General features: G+C 37.7%; 1 protein-coding gene across 6 annotated transcripts in view; it reads right to left on the reverse strand.

The window, feature by feature from the left end:
- LOC141925234 (sodium channel protein type 1 subunit alpha) overlaps positions 1 to 7859 on the reverse strand; it is a 102287-nt gene extending 94428 nt beyond the window's left edge. For 2 of the 6 annotated variants that reach the window (XM_074829010.1, XM_074829013.1), the window contains exon 1: positions 7668 to 7859. The gene's annotated coding sequence lies outside the window, so the exon portion shown is untranslated. Of the gene's footprint in view, positions 1 to 580; positions 962 to 7667 lie in introns of those variants that run through there. The other 4 variants (XM_074829014.1, XM_074829015.1, XM_074829012.1 and 1 more) reach the window with 3 other exon arrangements.
- Positions 7860 to 18044: the final 10185 nt, after the last annotated feature.

Below are 18044 nucleotides of genomic sequence, written 5' to 3' on the forward strand. Positions count from 1 at the left end.
AAATGAAAGTAAGAGCTTCTAGCAGTGTACCTGATCAGAAAGTCTAAGGGCAGAGGGAGATAGAGAGAAAAAAGAGGAGGGACTCCTTTCTTCCTTCGGTAAACCTCAAACATCTGTGTGAAGCATTTAGCCTTTAAGCAGAGCTTCTCTATGGGAAGGAAAACTGTACACTCCTACAGTGCTAGGATTTTGACATCGTTTGCTTTCACCCTTAATATGTTTTCCATGTGAAGGAACAACATGACCTCTGTTAAATTCTAAACAGTTCAGAGGAAAAATCTTGAATAATAATTTAAACACACACCCCCCCGACACACTGGCAAACACCCAAAAGTATAAGGCCAGTGAAATTCATCTTGTAACAAAACACTGTGCTGCCAAAAAGACTGCAGCTTTGGAAACATTTTTAAAAACACCAAAACTGGATTTTCTCCTTAATTATATGCTTAACAATAACTACAAAGCAAACATTCAGAAATCATAAAAAAAAGAAAAAAAGAAGGGGGGGTGGGGGAGAACCCCATGCGGACAGCTCACAAAGATGAACTAAAGTCTAGGATTTATCATCCTGCTGGCTTACCTGATAAAACATGAATTTCAAATGCATTATGAGGAAACCAAAAATAAAAAACCCAAGAGATAGTGATGAAGAAATGCTGCAAATGCTCTCTAATAAACTTGTTCAGATTCCCAGTTCCAAAAGATTACCAAGTATTTATAGATTACTGCATTCTCATTGGGAAAAAAAAAAAAAGCAAACGACCTCTGCAGTATCCTCTCTGCTTCATTCTCGGCTTCCTCTTCTGAGGCTCACTCTGTGAGTGTACAAAATACAAATCAGCAAATAGCAGGGGGAAGAAAAAAAAAAAAAAAGAAAAAAAAAAGAAAAAAGAAAAAAAAAGGAAAAAAGAAGGAGGATGGGAGGACAATGAAGACAGACAGAGAGGAGGGTGAAAAAAGAAAGAAAAAAGCGGGGGCGGGAGGGAGGGGGGAAGATGCCAAGCCATCACCTTAAAGGACAGCCCCATCTACCGGCAAAAGAAATAAACCGTCTGTAAAAGATTGCTTTTTAAAAGATATTCTGACTTAAACAAGTCTGAAAATCTACAGCCCCATTTTTCTTCAGCAAGGAAAAAAGGGCAGGGGTTGTGTTGAGAAGTAGATTTCTTTATCCAGTGTTAAATGAATAAAAATTTTCATTAATTTTTATTTTCTTTTAATTACTTGTCTCTGAAACATGAGAAGGAAATAGTTTGGGTAATGGTGGTCTGTTATGAGAACACCAGAAACCTTTCCAGGTCAGCCCCTGGCACGCCACAACTAAATGGTACCTGTCCTCTGTCTTGTTTTACGCCTTCCCACTGTGTAGTGGGGGTCGATTCAACATCTTCAGTCATGGGTTCACAATCACCAAAAAGAAAAAAAGGTTCCTGGGTTCCTGTACCAGAGTCATATGACATGTCCAACTATTGCAGACTGCATTGCCAATCACACAGCCTGGTACATGACCGCCACGTCAGATCTATACATTCCCGTGTATTCAAATGACAGCTGCGCAGCCAAATCTAGAACCTAGACAAAAAATGTTCCTTTTTAAAATTCAGACTGCTAAGTAACAGTAACTGCTAATACAACAAACTCCAGCTGCACTGGATCAGCCTCAGTTAGAGCTAAATCAGACAGCATTATATGTTTCTCATTTTGTTTTCTTGACAAAAAAAGAAAAAAAGATAAGTGGAACTGGGATGGCCACCAGCAAACACTTTTGCAAACCCTGGTTTCAGCCATGCCAGGGGGCAGGAGGCACTATGATAGGAAAGGAAGGGGATAGTGATTAGGAAGGTGAGAGGTGCATGGAAGGAGGACCAAAAATAATACTGCATTTCTTCCATTCTGTAATACAATTTTGACATGTAAAGACAAAAGAAAATAAACCTAATTAATATGTGTTTGAAATAAGGTTGTCATCTATAACAGATACTTAACATGTTAACCTGTGAGTCAGTGACCCCAGGCAACTATAATGAATTTGATCCCCTAGAGTTAATCCCAGTAGTGTTCTGATATGTTCTTTTTTAATTTTTACATCATGAGTTTTTGACTGCTTAAATTTTGCTTGAATCCAAGCTATGTGAAGCTGAATATCTCTACCTCCCAGTGGTGGCCTGACATACTTGGCCCTTCACAACAAGCACTTGGAATCTCTCAGTATAATACCCAATTTTCAAGCATTTATCAATACAGAATGTTATGAACAATTGTTCTAACAATGAAGTCTAATCTCATAAATTTTAAAATATTTTCTCTGTAAATATTACAGTGATTAAAAGAACACAGCAAGAGATTTCCTAAATATTTAGGAAATCTGCAAGTTTCATTAACAGAAAGCTTTTTTTTAAGCAGAATTTCTCATGACTCAGCTTTCACTGGTCACACTGGTATAACCAGGTGCTCAAGTTCAGCTCCACCAGCTTACAGTGTCAGGAAAATTGATAGGGTTTGTGGTTATCTTAATAAGCTCCTTTGGTGGCTCCCTGAACCAGACCATCATCTGATATGGGATTTGAGAGAGAAGTCTTTATCAACACAATAGCAACTTTTTTCCAACTGATAAAGAGCTACATCCCGTGAATTCTTATATTTTTGGTGTTTTAAACTTATACATTGCACCACAATTGCAGAAAACAAAAAAGGTACAGATTTCTCAATCACAGTTGCTCCAACTCTAAGATAAATGGAAAGTCAGTAAATAAAATATTGTTTCCTTTCCCTTTCCCCCGCAAAATCCAACTTGCCTTTTTTACTGTCTCTAAACAAATAGGACACTGCTAATACCTAGTAAAATAATTTTTAAAACCAAGCAAGTCTAGGATACTCATTGCATTTACTTCGCAAAGTTTTGACCACTTCTTCCTGCAGGTGCCCAAGAAGCAATCATCTTAATGGGCATGGGCTGAAGCCACCATCCAACAGGCCCGAAGGAGAGCACCTCCATACCTTGCACAGCAAGGACAGAGTGGCCAGGCAAACTTCCACTGCATCCTTGAGCTTGCAATCTTGCAGATTTCAGGTTCTGCAGACCTGATAAATTTGCATCAATGGAGATTTGTTGTTCACTCGCCCTTGTACAAATGTTGACCAGTCCTACTCTTGGTTCTGCCTCAGGAATACTGCGCATATGTTTAAGAGCACTGGAGAACAGCACAGTAAGCTTTTGGCTCAAGTGCCACAAACTGCCCACCCGAGTGATCACCGGGTACTGGGAGATTCTGGTCTTCTTCAGCACATGAAAGGATTCACCTGGAATCCCTCTCTAGTGATCCTCTGCAGCACAGTTCCCTTTCTGAAAAGGGACCTATAATGAACTTCAGCCAGAGAAAAAGAGAATGTAGTTCTTTTTGTCACTATTGTTTCAGTATTTTTGCTGCAAATATTAGAGTTCTGTACAATCTAGAGAAACCTTTAAAATCAGCCTTAGAAGCTTAGGTGTTCAGCCACAGCAGTAAACCATGCAAGCAACAATGAAGAAGAGTGTGGTCTACATACACAATGAATAGAGTGTTAAGAGCAGTGTATATATATATATATTTAGTGACAGTGTCTAAGGTACATTTTATTTATCAAAACATTAGAAAACCTCCCTTGATTCTTTACCGTATCTCTTTCTAGTGTTCTAGGAATGAGTTCTGTGAATTGCAGTGGGTGTGGAAAACAGGTATCGGAGTAATTAATCTAATATATAAGTAATGAGCCATCCAAGACCCTTCATGGACAAGCAGGTGAACATGATAATCATAGAATGAGTTGGGTTGGAAGGGACTGGGACCTTAAAGATCATCTAGTTTCAACACCCCTGCCATGGGCAGAGACATGTTCTGTCCAGTGTCAGACTGTTCCAGTGTCTCAGCACCCTCACATTAAATTTCTTCCTTATATCTAATCTAAATCTACCCTCTTTCAGTTTAAAACTGTTACCCCTCATCCTATCACTACACTCCCTCATAAAGGGTCCCTTCTCATCTTTCCTGTAGCCCCCTTTAAGTACTGGAAGACTGCTACAAGGTCTGCCCAGAGCCTTCTCTTCTCTACGCTGAACAACTCTGGGTGGGGTCTCACAAGGGCGGAGTAGAGGGGGAGAATCCCCTCCCTCGACCTGCTGGCCACACTTCTCTTGATGCAGCCCAGTATATGGTTGGCTTTGGGCTGTGAGTGCACATTGCTGGCTCGTAGTCAGTTTTCTATCCACTAATACCCCCAAGTCCTTCTCTGCAGGGCTGCTCTCAATCCACTCATCATCCAGCCTGTATTTGGGTTTGTAATTGCCTCGACCCATGTGCAGGTCCTTGCACTTGGCCTTGTTGAACTTCATGAGGTTTGCCTGGGCCCACCTCTCCAGCCTGTCAAGGTCCCTCTGGATGGCATCTCCCTTCCCTCCAGGGGACTTTTTCTAAACTCGTGAATCAATTGTACTGCAGTCACAGAAGAGCTATACAAGCAGTTAATGATGGAAGAACGTCATCATGTAGAATGACATGAACTGTAGCAACATAGAACAGAAGATTGCAACCAACCAGTTTCAATGAAAACTGAGGAAAACCTCTGAATATTGAGTAACTTTTTGCACAAGGAACAGAGCACATCTGCCAGCTTCTAAACAAGTATCTTCAGAATAGATATAGTCCATTTCTACAGCAATACATTTTTGTCACTTTTGGAATGTCTTTCTACACTAGATGCAAATAAAAGTTGGCAGTTCTGGACGGTGAAAGATCTGCATTTGTGAGACGAAACTTACTGGGAAAACTTGTGAATTATACTATTACAGTCTTACATTTAGATGTTACATGAAATAAACTAAACCACAGATGTTTGTAGTCTTTCTTTTTCAATTTAGCACTAATTTAGCATATGATTGTCATCACACTATGTATCTCAAGTACTCAAAATGGGCAGACAAAATCTGAGATATAAATGTCTATAAAAACTAATAGTCTAATGTATACTCCTATATTTTGCTTATGTTATGGATAACAAAAACTGGTCTCCCCATTGTTTGTGCTAAACACATTATTCTAAAATAATTTAATTCACACACTTCCATGTTGTTTCCATGCTCCTCAGTTTTAGTGACATTTCCAGCTATGAAAAGAGCACAGAAACTCCCTTGCACTACAGAAAACTCTAGTACTGTGAGGAAAAGTGAAGAGAAAAGTTTGTCAGAAACTCAAGCTGCATATTGTGATGTGAGAGAATACACAGAATATTGAAAGCAAGCTACTGATGTAGGCATAGATTGGACAATTCCAGTAAACCACAGGAAAATACCAGGAGGAGGCACTGACCACTAATGGTCCATATCCTGCATTGTAGTGGGTTCGAAACATACCTTGAAGCTCAGATAAAATTTCTCAGACCCAAAGTGATATACCAGAATATAGGATATATAAACACACATAAGAAACACCATATTCTAACACTTTGTAACAGCTTGTTATGTTGAGAAGTACTCTGTGTGCCCTGCTATGAACCATGACACAAAAAATAAAAATAACACTTCCAGAAAACCACCATACATTTGAAGACAATAAGTCTTCTTTTTTTCTTCTAATTGAATAGATAGGTTATTAATACTCCTTATGCCTGTAAGAAAATACTTCAAGCACCCACACTTGAAATGGGAGGGAACACAGTGTACTCATATATAATAGCATAACTAATTTAGAACACTTCAGGAAGCAAGAAACAAAGAATCTGAAGTACATCATTACAATATTGCGTAGTACCTAGCAATTTTGTTCTAAGTTCCTATACCATGCTATTATTTTAAGAGTTGGTTTGCAAGACATACTTCTGTATTCTGAAGTATAAAAATGGTATCTATAAAATATTACTCAATGTAATATACTGCATTGCAACAGAGGTATTTTCAAGATACCAAAAATGAGTTACATTTTCTTGAAGCTAACTTCTTTCACAATGTAATGAAGGCACCAGCCTGGTATTTCTACTAAATCACAGCATAGAACTACATGACTGTCATTAAAAAGAAAAAAAAGTAATTTAGTAACTGGTAAGATAAGACCATGATGAAGAGACAACTGACTGCTTAACAGTTCTTTTCCAGAGAATGAGAGCTTTTAAAGATGGTAAGAAAATGATAAAACAATTCACCTCACTTACAAACAAGTGTTGAAATTAAATTCTATCCGTTATTTCTAGAACAGTGTAAAGATCCACTAGTTTCTGGTGGGCAGAAAAACACATTTAAAGGACTTCCACTTTCCTTATCAAAATTAGTTTTAACGTGATATTAATACACAATCTTATATTAATAGTCAAGTTTATTTTGATTTAAGAAAGGGACCTTGGTATTTATTCTCAGAGTGAGCAATTACCTATTAGACATGAAAATTCAGTAAATGCCATATTGTCCATAGACAATAATTTTGCATTTTTAATTATCTGTTTTGACACTCATTAACATAATTCAATACAAACATCACTACCTTTAAGTTAATATATTAAAAGAAATCTTGGTAGTAAGCTGTTAAATATAACTTGTTCATACAATGCTGACCAAAGTGTCTCTCAGGTATTTTTACTATAAATTCCCCTTTTGGGGGATTTTGGAATTCATTAATATATCTTAAATTCGTATTATTTAATTTTTACAAATTGCTAACTCCCATGAGGTAGACTCCACAGCACCGGGAAAGAAAAAAGTTGCTGTCCAAGGTACTGTACATAAACACAAGTTTTCTCATTAATTTCTCAAATGCATTAAAAATATTTTCAAATTTATTATGTAGTAATTGTCCCTAGCAAGCAAGCTAGCCTTGTTGAAATTCCCTACACGATACTGCAGTATCAGTGTTATGCTGTTACTTTCCAGGGCCTCTTCTGCTGCATTCAGACGTTCCAGCACCTGACAATACCCAGTATGTATAATTAGTTTGAGGACAAATCTGTTCTATGTTTTTTTACGGACTGATTTTCAGCAGGGTGTAAATACAAAAAAAGTCTTTGAATTCTACATGATGCTTGAAAAAAAGCTACCTTCTAATATAAATCTAGCTAACATGTACTGTTCTGGCATTCTGCAGAGCAGTCACTAAATGTACTTCTATCTGCAGTATTCACCTTACATATTTCAGAAGCATATAGATTCATGCATTAATGCAGTAAATAGAAAATAGCATCCTGGATTTAATTGCTACTTCAAAAAATAACCAAGGAGTGCCAGAAAATCAAATACATTTGTTTTGTTTTGTTTAATAAAAGAAGCATATTTGTAATTTGCAAGGCTAAACCAATGCAACAGCCAGAAACTGCAGTAAACCTCTCAGAGCTAATAGCTATATCCAATAATGCTTTCCCACACCACCTTCTAGCAAATGGATTTCATTCACTGCTTCATCAGTCAAATTAACAATAATCCCCATAAGGTTAGAAAATATGTTTGTTAAACAAACCCAATTTATGATTTATTTATTTGTAAAGTGTCTTAAAGCTGAAGATGCCTAAAAGAACTACTACTCTGTTAATCCAATCATGCTGACAGAGCCGGTTTCACCCAGCAAATTCTCTCTGCAATTCACAGCATGGCTGACAGCTATCTGCATAGAAAAACAGCACAGTAACCATTTAAATCATGCAAAAACATTTACCCGAGAAGATGTAGCAAAGGTCAGGATCCAGCTTCCAGACCCCATGAAGCATGAAGCTGAGGGAGCAATCCACTAGCTTGCTCAGGCCAGCAGTGCCTCTCCTACACTTGACCTAGACTGCCTTACATAATGAGGAATCAGTGCTGTATCCTGTGTGGAGGAGCGAGCTGAATGTCATCACTGGCAGAAGTAGGGAGAACTGGCAGCGGCAGGCTGGTAGTTAGCATGGAGATCACGAAGTCTGCTTTCCCTGAGTGTTCTGGGAGAAAACACAAGAACAGCTCAGAAATGCTGCTGTCATTCCTCCCCTGGAACAAGTGACCGGAAAGAGCGAGGGTGTTACAAACGTGAGGCAGACAGCAAGTGCTAAAGCTGCATCTGTACCTGCTATCAAGGTAATCGAGTTCCTGTCACACTGTGTCTAGACGACTGCACAGCTACAGCTAATAGGAGAGCAACAGCAAGGCACAATAAGGAAGAAGAGACACAGACTGCTGCTGCATACATTTGTCTATATATTACTCATTGTGGTGAGTAGAAGAAAAGCAATGGTATAAGATAAAATAGTGGGATTAATTTCCAAAGGGAAGTGCTATTCCTTTAAATAAATCTTACTGCATGCAAGTTGCTTTCTGGAAAAATAACCATTTGTTACCTGTTTTACCTGGTGTTACAGAGGTTAAAGTTCTTGTATTACAGGGATTCTGGTATTTTCAAGAAAACGATGGGAAAGATACATTCCTGCTTGTGAAGATGTTTACAGTCATTTCTTGTATTTCTTTGCTATTTTTTGGAGAGAAGCTTTGGGATATTTCTTAGTTTATTATTGTTTGGGTCATATCAGCACTTCCTCTGTGGAGGGCATAAGAGGAGAAACAAGTATCCAGGCTTAGCCAGCAGAAACTTACACAACCTTGTTGTTTACAAAAAGCAGCTTTATATTAACTAAAATCACTGCATATAATCTGTATTCGATATTTTATTTCATTTGAATATTTGAATAGTAAGTAAAGAGCCTTAAATACTCATAATGCTTATACAAATTATTCTTGAAAGCGTATTTTGAGTGATACAGTTTCTCCTTAAAAAAGAAAGCAAGGGTTTCACTAAGATGGGACATAGTTTTCTAAGTTTTCTAGTTATATTTGAGACAGCTTGATTAGGCATGATCAAGAGTAATTGCCACTGGACACAAATTCCTAATGTCACCGATCAATATCACTTGATAATGAATATAGTAACTGAGAGATAAAAAAAGTATAATGTAGTAATATTTATGCTCTATTTTTATGAAAGTACTGTCATATTTGATGGTTCTTGTTTAAATTAAATGGGTTTGGGTGAATGAGTGAAGTAATGCACTTAATTTTCAATACAGCTCTGAAACTTACCAAGTTAAAATCCTGGACTGCATTAAATACAAGAGGAAAGAGGAACTCAGCAACAGCATTGCAGCAATATGAAAAGACAGGTCACTAAACTCACTGAAAGTTTTAGTATCAATGTGGAACACTGGCTGGGTTTTACAGAAGTCGGCATAGGTAGGGTACTATTATACTTAGTTATGCCCTTAGCAGAGTAAACATGATTTGAGCTCTGATCTCAAATGGGAAAATCAAGGTGAAGGTGAAAGGGATAAAAACAATCCAATTTTTCTTTACAATATCTATCTCTTTTATAAATAAGCATACAATGACTTTTATAACAAATTTGATCAGGTTAAAAAAATATGCTTGAGCGTCACTGGTTTTTGAAATGTTTTCCTAGACCCTTATTGAATGATTTTCTTTTTGCTTTCTTGAGAATTAAAAAAAAAAAAAAAAAAAGAAAAAATATCAGAAACATTTGGTAGAAAAGGTAAGTCACTAATAACTCATGATATACTAGCTGTAGGTCTAAAGTATAATGTGGAAACCAAAACAAATACAAAGGAAATATCATTTGAGAATGATTTTTTAAAAACACATTGCTGTATTTTAAATCAGTAACTTTTTATCCAATCAGTGCAATTTATTTATACCACATCAGCAAATAATATTAAAAATATATTGGTGCATTTATTCTTTCACATATTGGTGCCGACTGTTAATGAGGAGACCCTATTAAAACTTTATATAATTTATATGTACCAACCTCTACTTTTGGTGTTTCAAGTGTTAAATAAGAATACTATATTTGCATGCTGGACCCTGGTTAATCAAGAGTTGAAAATATCATGACCTGTATTAGGCTATGAGATCATACAATGATAGTTTAATTAAGGTGCAAAAGTTGGCAATTCTGTTGATCACGGCACTCAAAACATCAAAGCAGCCAAACTACTCATCTAAAGCCAGCTTAGGTGCCTACACAGTCATTGCAGAGTTAATATATCACCAGGATAATGTGCCTATAGATAACAAAAAGTTGACAGCATCAGGTAGAAAACTAAATAAAGTTTATAGGTAAATTATAGGTAAACCAAACCAATACACAGAAATTGAGTAGAAAATGCTACCTAAATGAACAGAATAGCAAACTTGACTGTCAGCATTGCAAAAGCAATATGCAGTTTGCTTGATGTTACAGTTCAGGCAAACTTGTCTGATACAGTTGTCTCCATCTTTGGGCAAAATGGTGAACTAGATATTCCTTTAAAACACTTCCAGGCTTCTTTTCTATGATATTGCCTATAAACTGTATGTCCAATTGCAGAATGTAACTGTCTCATACTCTTTTCATGAGGATAAATAAATATAAAGTAATAATTTGTAAACATTAAGTTATTGTCATTCAGAATATGCTTACAAGACATAGTTTTTGTCTGGAGTGTAGAAACTCTTTACTTCTCTCAGGAATTAGCCAACTTGTTCTTCCATTGAGCCACAAAACTTTTTGGTTTACAGTAGTTCTTATAAGCATTTTTGCTCTAGATGAACTTGGTCTGATCTGCTGGCAAGTCAAGGCTATCTTAACACAAATTGATACAGAAACTGCTGACATGTAGGACTCAGTGAAAGTGTTTCTGAGCCAGCTGCACTGATAATGTGAGTAGCAGAGTCTAAGCTTGACAGTGGTAAGAAAATAAGTCAAGTTTACATCGCTCTCAACTATCAAATCAATTATTCTGATGCCCCAGCAATTAGAAAGGTTTCTGTCAAAGTAAATAAAATAAATGCAGTTTTAAAAAAAAATTCTTTTAAATATTGTATTCTTTGTAAATGACTGTAGAACAAAGCTCCTGATTGGAAAAGAATGGGCTAGACTACCCCTCACAAAAGGATGGAGATGAAAAAATAAATGAGTTTAATGTGAGTACAAAACAGTCTAGAGTCTTTTGCTATACCTGACTTATGAAGATAATGCTCATGATATTTTATAGAAGACTGTAAGCCTATGAAACCAGTTCTGGAATTTTTCTTTTATGGAAAATTTGGAAGTAGAAGTTAACAGTACTTATCACTAAATTATCCTTACTGGCTGAGTTTATGTCCACAAGGTTCTTTCTATTCCATGCTGAAATGAAAGAAGCAGTATCTCATAGACATTACTCCTGCCAACAACCTTGAGTAAACAGGACGATTTTTTTTAGGCACCTTGCTCTTAAGATGCCTTGCATATAAATAAATCATTACTTGAGGTTTGCTCATACTAAGATAGATTCCATTTGGGATCTGATGAAACATTAAAATGCTCCAGTATCACTGACTGGAGAGACGTCTACAATATCTTGAGGTGCGGGGTTCTGTTTTTTTCCATCTTTCTCTGACCTTGCTTTCTTTTCTTAAAATAATTTCTCCCTTGTGTTCCTGAACAACTTTCATAAGTGATTCATGCTAAAATGTGCGAACAGTGGCTCAAAGTCTTCAAAAAATAAAACCCAACACCAAATGGAACCCTGTATTTAGATCTGATATCACGTACTCTTATAAATGCAGGGTGGTGGGGTGGGATGTTCCACATGAGTCCTTTACCCAAGTCTCTCAGAAGACTTTGGTCATTTTTGTGTATGCGTTACTTCTGTTAGCAAAACAAATAACAGCATACCTCATATCTCCTTTTTGAAACAGGTAGCAAAAGCTTTTGATTTGTTTCTTTGGGTATTATCTAATAGCTCAAGACCTAAGTTTACTCTACATGTATGTTTTATTATTTGACCCAGTCATATCACAATGAAGATCACTGGAGGGCAGTGAAAGAGGAAGACTTTTTCTTTAGTTGACTAGACTTTCTGGAGTGTCTGATTGATGCCAATATTCAAATAGGCAGAAGTACAACTCTAAATATTATTTTATTGTTGATACCTTACCAATCTTGTAACTGCATTAAAGAGTATTTTAAAAAGTAGTAATGTTTCCAAACATCTTAAATTGTATGTTTTAGATGTAAGATGTGTCAATGTTTTCAAGTCTCCTTTCCTTAGTGTTCTACAATATTTAGTATTCTACATATTTACAAGAAGGTCCCTGATTTTCCTCCAAATGATCAAGTATTCCAGCAATGAAAGGTGAACACTGAATTCTCAAATTCTGTGCAAAGTCCTCAGATAGGTATCACTAATTTTGTCATTTTGTACACACGTGAAGTTTCTGACATCCAATATTATATATTATCCTAGGAAATAACTGAAAAATTATATCCTAAATAAGTGAAAAAACTTTCTACAATAAAACTATGAACATTGAGTAGGTCAAGGTCACAGTAATCTTAATATTTATGGACTGTTCTTTGACTTCTTTTTGACACCTTTTCCTCTTCAATAAAACTAACTACAATAGCCTTGTTAATTCTTTTCCCAGTTTTTTTGGTAAGATTTATAGGGCTGCTTATTATACCTCTGAGTGTGTCTATAAACTGATTTTCCAAGCCACTATTTTTGTACTTATCTCATAAAAAAAAATAAAAATCTGCTGTTTTACATATTAATGCTAAATAGGAAAAATAGGAAAGAAGTTAAAATTAAAAAGCAGTTAATTAAGCATTTGATAAATATGTCTATTTATTTTGAATGATCTTTATCAGCTGAAAATAATCAGTACTGGCAGACATTTTTGTTGAATTTTCTTCTGTCAATTATTCCAGGATGTTGAATTTAGATTTTAATTTTTTTTAGTATCTCCCTAAACTAGTTCTTATGAGCTGAAGAGCTGGAAATAATGCACACTTAGTTCTGGAGACTAAGTTGTTTAAGTTGTAAGTCATCCATTAAAACATTTTTAGAAATTGTAGTAGTATCTTGAACTCCAAGCCATGAGTTATTGATACCTAAGAACAATGTCAGGCAAACAGATTTATGGTTCAGCATAATAAATGTACCACTAGCACTAAAAGCAATAAGATGCTTTTTGGTTTTTTTGTTTTGTTTTTTGTTTTTTCCTTTTTTCCCCAAACCCTCCTAAATAGTCCACAGCAGGCATCATTTGTGATAGTGATTCACCACAGAACTGCTCAAGATAGTATCTTGAAACACCTACTGCGATGAACAAGTTCACAAGACTGGTCATCCCCTCTAGCAACACATGAAAATACAATCAGTACTGACTTTTAGCTAAAAGGCACAAATTCATCACTTCAATTTCACTCTGAATCCAAGTAGCTTATTTTTGTCTTTCTTCTGTTAACATGGGAAGTGGACCTGCCAAACAAACTATATTTAGCCTTCACTAGGTTTTAATCTCTTTTCAATTCTTTGAAATGTCTATACTTCTAAAAAAAAAAAAAAATCAGATTTGGTTCTTCATAGAAAAGTGACACTCCTTGTATTTTGCTTTGCCAGAAATTTTAGAAATATGCTTAATAACTGCAGGGTAACAAAGGTGTGGATGACCTGTTAAATGCTTTCAAAAGATCTATTTTGTTCCCCCCAAAGAAAATGTTCCAGCTCCTGGATTCTGTTCCTCTTATTTCCATCATTTGGATGCTTCCAGGAAATAACACAGATTTTCTTTGGTCTCTTGCTTTTCTTCCCAAGAGGTTTCCAGTCACTTGGGTATAGTGTAGAGCATAAGAGTTCACAATTGCCTAAAAAAGAAGACTGTCTCTGGCAACTTTTCATGTCTGTAGCATCTGTAGCTGTTTTCCATAGAGGACTTCCTGAGCAGTAATCAAAGCTTTTCAGGCTATGTATTCCACATCCAATCTTTGGACTTGTGCACTACAAGCACTCAAAGGCAAAAAGACTGTACAGCTTGCTTTTTTTTTTTTTGGTTTGGGTTGGAAGGGACCTTAAAGTTCGTCGAGTTCCAACCCCTTGCCATGGGCAGGGACACCTTCCACTAGACCAGGTTGCTCAAAGCCCCGTCCAACCTGGCCTGGAACACTGCCAGGGAGGGGGCAGCCACAGCTTCTCTGGGCAACCTGTTCCAGAGTCTCACCACCCTCACAGTAAAGAATTTCTTCCTTATATCTCATCTAAATATACCCTCTGTCAGTTTAAAACCATTACCTCTTGTCCTATGACTACAATCCCTGATAAACAGTCCCTCCCCATCTTTCTTGTAGCCCCCTTTAAGTACTGGAAGGCCGCTATAAAGTCTCCCCAGACCCTTCTCTTCTCCAGGCTGAACAATCCCAACTCTCTCAGCCTGTCCTCACAGGGGAGGTGCTCCAGCCCCCCGATCATCTTCGTTGCCCTCCTCTGGACCCACTCAAGCAGGTCCATGTCCTTCTTATGTTGGGAGCCTCAGAGCTGGACAAAGTGCTCCAGGTGGGCTCTCACAAAGGCATAGAGGTGGAGAATCCCCTCCCTCGACCTGCTGGCCACAATTCTCTTGTTGCAGCCCAGGATACAGCTAGCTTTGGGCTGCAAGTGCACGTTGCTGGCTCATAGTCAGTTTTCCATCCATTAATACCTGCCAAGTCCTCCTCAGGGCTGTTCTCAATCCACTCATCGCCCAGCCTGTATCTGTGCTTGGGATTGCCTTGACCCGTGTGCAGGTCCTTGCACTTGGCCTTGCTGAACTTCAGGAGGTTTGCACAGGCCCAATTCTCCAGCCTGTCCAGGTCCCTCTGGACCTCTCCCTTCCCTCCAGCATGTCAACTGCACCACACAGCTTGGTGTCATCAGAAAACTTGCTGAGGGTGCACTCAATCCCACTGTCCCTGTTGACAACAAAGATGTTAAATAGTGCTGCTCCCAACACTGACCCTTGAGGAACGCCACTCGTCACTGCTCTCCACTTGTTCATCAAGCCGTTGACCACAACTGTTTGAGTGCAATCATCCAGCCTGTTCCTTACCCACCGAGTGGTACATCCATCAAATCCATGTCTCTCCAATTTAGAGACAAGGATGTCATGCAGGACAGTGTCAAATGCTTTGCACAAGTCCAGGTAGATGACATCAGTAGCTCTTCCCTTATCCACCAGTGCTGTAACCGCACTGTAGAAGGCCACCAAACTTGTCAGGGCATGATTTTCCCCTAGTGAAGGCCCTTAGTGATTGGCTGTCACCAATCACCTCCTTTTTTAACATGTGCCCTAGCAAGTTTCCAGGAGAATCTGCTCCATGATCTTACTGGGCAGAGAGGTGAGACTGACTGGTCTGTAGTTCTCCAAGTCTTCCTTTTTAAAAATGGAGGTTATATTTCCCTTTTTCCAGTCAGTGGGAACTTCCCTGGATTGCCACAATTTCTCAAATATGATGGATACCATCTTAGTCACTTCATCTGCCAGTTCCCTCAGGACCCATGGATGCATTTCATTGGGTCTCATGGACTTGTGCACCTTCAGGTTCCTTAGGTGGTCTCGAGCTTGATCTTCCCCTACAGTGGGCAGTTCTTCCTTCTCCCAGTCCCTGCCTTTGCCTTCTGCCTTCACACTACCCAGAGAGTTAAATGTGGATGATGAACAGGTGTCTAGGTCAGAGCATGTTTCTGTCTTCAGTTCTCCTCCACCAACCCAAAGATAAATACTAGTAAGAATGAGACAAGTCTTTCAGGCCAATACCTTTGACCTAATCATGGAACTGGCATTCAGTGCTGAGACACACAGTGGTCCAACATGCCAGATCTTTCAAATCTTCTTTGTAAGTTGAGGGTAGTCCCTTGCAGAGCAGGAGGATTCAGGGTGCTGTCAGTTATATTCTGCAGCTCCCAGGTTCTGAGGTTCTCCATTTCACTCCTTCGCTGACTGACATGCAGTGTATTATTTATTTATATAGCAAGATATATCCTTGCCAACAGTCTTTATATACTTAGGTTTGCATACACATTTCACTTACAGTTCAAGTGCTCCCATGTCTAATGTTGACCTTAGAAGATATGAGTCTTCAGATATGAACACTATTTCATCTACAGAAAATTCAGTAACTCCTAGAATGCCTTTTATAAAAAACATTTGTTTCACCTGTCAGAATAAGTAGTTATTTGGCCACTATTAATTGTTCTTTCATTTAAGTAAACTCTCACCTAAAAACAATTATCACAATAACTGTTTAATCAACGATAGTATTTTGAAGCTTTCAGGACAAAGAGACATAAAACTGTGTTATTTTTTAAGATACATTTTTTTTTGCTTGTCTTGCTCATATTTTGGCAGAGCTGTCTCTTTTTCATTCCCTTATGTGAGAAAGCAAAGTGAATGTCCTTGTAAGCCACTGTGCCTTGCTGTCAGGCAGAGTAAAAAAAAATTAACCATAAACTGACCAAAGCAGTGTGTAAAATACTTTGTCTTCTAAAGGTATTAGCTCTTTATGTTAATCTCTTTTGGACTGATTCCACAGTGTGAAACAATGAGATCTCACAAAAATCTATTGCAGAAGTTCCCCTTTCCTCAATCACTCCTAGAGGGTCATTCTTCAAGATTCAGCTATAGCTCTACTCAAATCACTAAGTCAATGAGGGAAAATACTTTTCTCTTCCTATTTTTTCCAGGTCATCTCAGATAAATTCAGCAAATTCTACTCTTTATGGCACTTTAATGAAGCAAAGTTCTTTACTTCAGCATATTTACTTCTTCAACAGTTTTTCATTTCTATTGGAAGCTGTGGCAATGTGACCTTGAGAAAGACATGTCTCTATTCCTTGTTCTTCAATCATTTACAGTGCAGTATTGGATGCCTATCACACTCCTGTCAGAGACCATGTTCCTCCCAGAATCAGTATCTCAATTTATGTCAACTTTGAATCATTGCATTGCAAAATGCAGATTTTGGTCTCCTTGTGTCTAAAGGTAGACTTGCAAAGGAAATCAAGCAATGCAAATCTATCCATTCTCTTGCCTAAGTACAACTGGCTGAAGCCACCTGAAAGCTCCAGGTCTAAATAGAGTCATTTGGGAAAGAGATTGAGCTCGCTCTCACAAGATGCCTGAGGATTCCTGTGGTACTCAAATAGAAACAGTAATAGGACTTTCTGCCTTTAACCACATCTCTGCAGTCTCGAACATTCCTCCAGGATTTCTATTTTGATTCACCATCTTCCTGAAAAAAGTGAGTTTCCCACTGAACTTTCCATAGCCCCTCCTTCAAGACTAAGAGAACAGGATCAAGTAATTTTTTATTTTTCCCTTTTTAACATTAGGCTTCTGTGAGGAAACTAATATAATTGCTGATCCCCTAACCTTAAGACTAAGCAGGTTTACTCTGATAATGGTTGTAGGGTTGTATGGATATTTTTCTTCTACACCCTCTGCCCCACTTTTTGTTACTCAGACTGCTAGAGTGGTCATGTCAGTCTAGAATTGGAACAGTATGGAATCTGCCATTGCTGAGGACTAATCTTAAGCATTTTCAATAGCAATATAGAAATGAATGCTAATCCCTAATGACTACTCAGTTGCAAATAATTTCAGATAGTGAAGTGATTTTAAGCAAAAAATGTTGGACAATGTAAGCAACACAGTGTTTTATAGAACTTCAGGCCTCACAGGCTAGAATGCTTCATTCCACCAGATTTAGCTGTTATACCTCTAATGAAACCATGATTTATTTGACTGAAATCAGGAGGAAATTAAATAATTGGGTGACAAAGAACACAGAATGAAGAGAAAAATATACTGCAAATGCTTCTAAGGGCAAGTGACTGCTAGGTGAAATGTATCAAGATGTCCTGCACTGTGGAAGACAGGAAGGGCAGAGCCCTTGAAAGCCTTTCTCTGCTGATCTGAACTGTAGCCCCAAGCTCAATAACCACTTTAAAACTGAATTCATGAAGATGATACAGCTGGCTCATTCCCACTAGTCCTTCAGACTACAGGTATATTCCAAAAACTAACTAATCCCCAGTGATTTATTTGTACTGCCTCAAAGCAATTCAGAGAACAAAGAATAAACAGAATAGAGCTGACTAATTCATGCATCAGGGAGAAGTTGTTTCATGGACATAATTTGATTATAATAATCTTAAAGCAGAACTATTCCTATTAGTCATAGGAAAATGCTCTTTTAAGATGAAGGGAA

Source organism: Strix aluco, chromosome 6, assembly GCF_031877795.1.
Source record: "Strix aluco isolate bStrAlu1 chromosome 6, bStrAlu1.hap1, whole genome shotgun sequence".
In the NCBI taxonomy this organism is placed as follows: domain Eukaryota; kingdom Metazoa; phylum Chordata; class Aves; order Strigiformes; family Strigidae; genus Strix; species Strix aluco.